Source organism: Mytilus edulis, chromosome 1, assembly GCF_963676685.1.
Source record: "Mytilus edulis chromosome 1, xbMytEdul2.2, whole genome shotgun sequence".
Lineage (NCBI taxonomy): Eukaryota > Metazoa > Mollusca > Bivalvia > Mytilida > Mytilidae > Mytilus > Mytilus edulis.
In genome coordinates, this window is record NC_092344.1 from 77159405 (window position 1) to 77165073 (window position 5669).

At 32.3% G+C, this 5669-nt stretch overlaps 1 long non-coding RNA gene across 1 annotated transcript; it reads right to left on the reverse strand.

Moving 5' to 3' along the window:
- Nucleotides 1-345: 345 nt before the first annotated feature.
- LOC139490452 (uncharacterized) lies at nt 346-3507 on the reverse strand. Its single transcript, XR_011656336.1, has 3 exons — nt 3063-3507; nt 1198-1733; nt 346-690 (listed from the first exon to the last, which is right to left on the reverse strand). It is a non-coding gene; the product is annotated as an uncharacterized lncRNA (long non-coding RNA).
- Between the last annotated feature and the right edge of the window lie 2162 nt (nt 3508-5669).

The window sequence follows — 5669 nt, forward strand, 5'->3', positions numbered from 1 at the left end:
TTGAAATGTTATAAATATTTTAACATCGGTGTATTATATTATCTTCTTTATCAAATGTTCCAAACACCGTTTAAAGAGGTGTACTTTATAAAATGATTAAAATATGCTATTAGTCTGATACTTAATTGGATGACGGTTAATAAAATTTTTAACGCTTAAGGAAGGTTGTTTGACGCTGAAGAACGACTATTAGACACTGAAATACGATTGTATGACGCCGAATTACTATTTATCTTATTAAACAATAATGTATAATATTATTATGTTGATCAAACGTTCCAAACACCGTTTAAAGAGGTGTACATTTAAAACAAAAAACGGGTTGTGATCGGATGTGATCCGGAAGGTTTATTTTTACAATTATGTCTTTTAATTTTTGACTATGCAAGATTTATGCCATCATAAGTCTCCATGGGATTCAATTTATAAAAAGTATCTCATTGTATGATATTTAGATAACTTGCCCAGATCGGCTGTTGTCTGCTCTTTGTTCGGGTGGTTGTCTCTTTGATATGTTCGCCGTTTTTCATTCTCAATTGTATTCTCTATTTTTACTTTTAAATAAATAGTAGAGGATAATCTCAAGTCACTTAATCAACATTATCTATCGTCCCTCCCTACGCCTATACAAGCCTGCTCACTTTCTGCCTAATTAAATCTACATCAATGAACCTCAGATGAGGGAAAACGCTGCAAGTAGAAATAGATCACACAAAATTCGTTTTGTTAACTTTTACTATACACTGACTGAAGTGATTCCTTATGTTTCGTGTAGCCTTAACACATATATACAACCTTTAATACGATGGATTGACGCTCGTGTACCATTGTTTGACGGTTTCGTACGATTGATTAAATACGAATGTTTGACGCTGAAATAGGATTGTTTGACGCTGAAATACGATTGTATGACACTAAAATACTGTTGTTTGACACTAAAGGACTGCTGTAATGCTATCTTATTATCGATATTTTGTATTATTTTCAATGTTTTCCATGTTCCTATATCGATTGAGAAGTCTATTCGTTGTAAAAGATTTTATAATTTTAAGTATGCAGAGGAGTGAAATAATACGATCAAGTATGGATCGGTCAACTTTTTTCTGAGATCATCCATAATATCAAATGTTCCAAACGCCTTTTAAAGAGGAGTACATCATAAGATGAATTAAACTATGGTTTTAGCAGAATACTTACAGAAGACATCGGCATTGCTAAACGGTCAGGAGAGTTCTAATCCAATGGTCAAACATTTAGCCACTCAACCAAAATAAGAACTTAAGGTTACCAATGGTGGCAGTTGTGGACTATGCAAGCAAACGAGTCTAGTGCGGTCAGTTGATTCCAAACAGGACACTTTATCTAAAGGGATGAAAGCTGATCGATGACGCATTTAAGAAGTACTTTCAATATCTATGATGTAAGATGAGCACGTGGATTTCTAACCCTTTTAAAATGCCAGAGGATGTGGATACTTTATCTTTATCTTCATGACACATATAATGTTGATCCAGTAAAATAAATCTAAAACACTATTGCTTTTATGTCTCTTTGAAGAATCGGAATGCACTGCAAAACTTTGAAACTCACATATATCCATCACATAAACTATATTAACAAAAGATGGAATTTTAGAAATCACAAATCCGTCTCATCTCTTCTCCGGTAATGACTCAACACATGTTCATCAAACTCTACCATTTTTATATGAGACTTCGAAACTTCACACTCACCTATAAAGAACGATTAATAGTGATTATGTTTATTGAAACAACGGTGTCAAAATAATTCACATCAAAACATATGTACAACCTACTACAATAACTAATTGAAGGATTCAAATAGAGAAAAATATTCAACGAGCGTCCGAACAACAGATTAATTCACGATTGCGCGAAGCGCATGTGTTAATTATAAGTATTGTTCGGTCACGAGTTGAATAGTTTTCGATATTTGAATTCTTTGATTAGTTATTGGGTTTTTTTACATTGAACGAGTGTTTTTTTTTATGAAATTAAAGTAGAAAATGTAAGGAACTATATCTTTTTCTTCGCATTCATAATTTGTGTTGATCCGACCTCTTGACAACGCCTATTGTTGTATGGCGTCAGATAAGTGAAATAATCCCATTTATTTCTCATGTGAAATTATCGGTTTTTGTATAACCGGGACATCAATGTTATTCATTGCAATCAAAGTAATAATACATTTCATTACGTTTAATTACATTTTGAAAATGACTGCAACACTATTTAAGGAATCACTCTATTGTATTTGAAGCTTTGCAGACGCCTATCGGTAGTTTTACTGTCGCAAATTTTGTATACCTGTCGATGTGTAGCGGAGACAAGTAAACGGGTATTTGAGACAGAAAAAATACCGATGGACGTACGCAGAGCCTCAAATACAATACAGTTATCTCTATTATAATGCCAAACAAGTATATGATTCATTTTCTATCATCATTTCTGTGTGAAATTTTCATGAAAGAAAATTCCGTGAAAAGATGCAATCTACTTTGGTCCCTTAACTAGGTGACGTCATAGGTATGCTTCCAGCGTCAAACGTAAACATCGAACTTTTTTTATTGGCTTCTTGTCCGCTCCTAAAGGTAATACAATTTAATAAAAAGAAGTTTTGTATGTGCAGTGTATGAGTATTTTGTCTTATTATTGTAGAAATTACATGTCAATACATTTTGCAATTAAAAATATCGGCTTCCTTAGTTACAAACAAGGAGATAGAGAATGTTACGCTTACTGTCATCCAATCAGAACCATTGATACAAAGTAATTGCATTAGAATGAGTGTTCTACACTTTGCAATTATATTGCTAAACGGAAACGAGAGTTATAATACAAGGTCAAAAATGTAGCCCTTCAACCAAAACAAGAAGTTCAGATAACAAATGGTGGCATTGGCAGACTACATAAACAAATGAGTCAAGTGTAGTCAGATGGTCCCAAACTGGACACTTTATCGACGGGATTAAAGCTGATCGGTGATGCATTTAGAAGCACGTTTATAATTTTTGATGTACGATGAGCACGCAGATTTCTTACCATTTAAATATGCCAGATAATTGTGATGCTTTAACTTCACCTAAGCGACAAATATAATGTTATTCCAGGACAAAATCACATCTTAAACAATATACCTTTCATATGTTAAATTAAAAGAAAGGAATGCACTGCAAAACTATCAATTTTACTTATATCCATCACATTAAAGTTATTAAAAAAAATGAGATTTCAGAAATCACAAATCCGTCTCCGGTAATGACACAACACATGATCTGACAGACTTCTAATCACACACACACACCTATAAAGAATAATTAATAGCTATAAGGTTTATTGAAACAGCGGTATCAATCAAATTAAATTCCAAAAATATTTAAAGCCTGCTACAAAATCTGCAATTACAGTTATTACATTATGTTGTCATTGTTCTACGTTTTGCGATCTATTCTTAAGGCTCAATCAAAAGTTCAAAAACATGCTCTCATAAAACCAATAATTTACTGCAAAACTGGGACTCGTAGATACATATTTGTTAAGTAGGATCATCAAAAAAGTATACATTGTAAAGAACTCCATGAAACCAAGTTTCAAATATATCATAGACAATGCCAAGTTTAATGCTATCATAAATATCTGCAAAATACAATTTCTATCAGCTGGATAAAAAAAAATATCTCCCACCATGACATTTTGATAATTTGCGGAGTTCTCTATTTTAACTTTTAAATGCAGGGAGGATAATGTCAAGTCAATGAATAAACCATACTTATCGTCCTTCATTACATGTTCTCATATTTATATATGCTCAGCTGCTCTGTAATTCTCATATCACGACTTTAAGGGCATACGATACAGTTACAGGGGAGGTAATGACGTTGCTAACGTAAAATGTTTTTTTCGCGACGTCAAACTGTGACATATCGGGAAAAGTGCATTTTTCGACTGATTTTTATCATTCAAACTGATTTAATTTAAAAACGAGTGCATGGACCCCCATTTTTCAAACAGACATTTTGTTTCATTTTGCACGGAGATTATGTTGACCAAATTTTATAAAACAGTTAATAGTGCAATTTTTTTAATTTTGATAGATATACAGCAAAAAAAATACGTTTTTTTTCTCAATTTATGACCATTTGATAAATATGAGTTATTTCTGAACAAAAAATGCATAAATTTTTTGAATACTTATAAAAAACAGAAACTACAAATTATTTGACAAAAAACAATGTGTGTTTATCTTATAAAACAAAAAAGTTATGTCTTTCTTTCGAAAAGGAAAATACGGCCACAAATCCGAATTTTGAGCAAATATACAAAAATTTCGACCTCAATTAACTCAAAAAGTAGCACATGAAGGTATATTTTTTATTACAATTTTGACTTAATCAGGTAAAAAATAGCCTATATGCAAATTTTCATCAACTTGTAAATACGGGATCAAAACTGTATCGTATGCCCTTAAGACGAGAACAGGCATTATCAGCGACGAAACAATTTCTTAGGAAACGTTATCAGCGACGTCACATTAGTCCGAGATTACTCTGGTCTGCAACCGCTGTATTTGCTAGACAAGCTGGGGCCGTTGGACGTCAGAACTCGCCCCATATCAAAAGGTGGATATTTACATGTCAAAAATAAATGCGCTGTTTTGTCGCTTCTGGTGCCGACTAACGGCCTTGGAATTATACAAAATGGGTATCAATTTGTTCATTTTTCATCTATCTCTTTATTTATGTAAGTTTCATCTAATTACCACCCTTTACTTTCTCATATTTAGACAGTTTTTTATATGGGACGAGCTCTGACGTCCCATTGCCACAGCTTGTCTGGCAAAAGAGCCGTTGTACGTCATAGTAATCACTGACTACGTCACAATGTGTGTAGAGACATTATCAGAATTGCTGTCGTCAAGCGTTAAGAGCATACGATACATTTACAAGGGAGGTAATGATGTTGCTAAATGTAAATGCTATTTTCGCGACGTCAAACTATGACTTTTCGGGAAAATGAGCAGTTTTCGAATGATTTTGTTCATTCAAACTTATTTAACTTGAATTGAGTTCAGGGACCCCTCTTTTTTAAAATGTCATTTGATTTGATAACGTAAAAATTGTGTGCCAATTTTCATGAAAACGTAAATAGTGCAATTTTTTTCAATTTGATAAAAAAAAATATTGTTTTTCTACATGTGTGAACATTTGATAATTATGAGTTATTTAAAAAAACAAAATGCACAAATTTAAAGGACATCTATACATAAACGTTTTAGCGCCACAAAATTTTTTTTTTTAATATTTCTTATATAATGCAAACCTTTGCGAAATAACACAAACATTAGCTTTATAATGCAAACCTTTGCGAAATTCAGCATACCTTTGTGTTATAACGCAAAACTTTGCGAAATAACACAAAATTTTGCGTAACAACGCAAACCTTTGCAAAGTAACGAAAAACTTTTTTTTAATCTTATTTTTTATTTAAGATTCAAAGGAAACATCAGTTATCAATGGAGAAGGCTGTATTTATTAAAATTTATCACCTTTGTAGTCGTTGCAAAATAAAATGATTGAATATTTAGAATATATCATTGACTAATAATGAGCAGAATCATAGATTAAAAAAGATGTGGTGTGAGTGCCAATA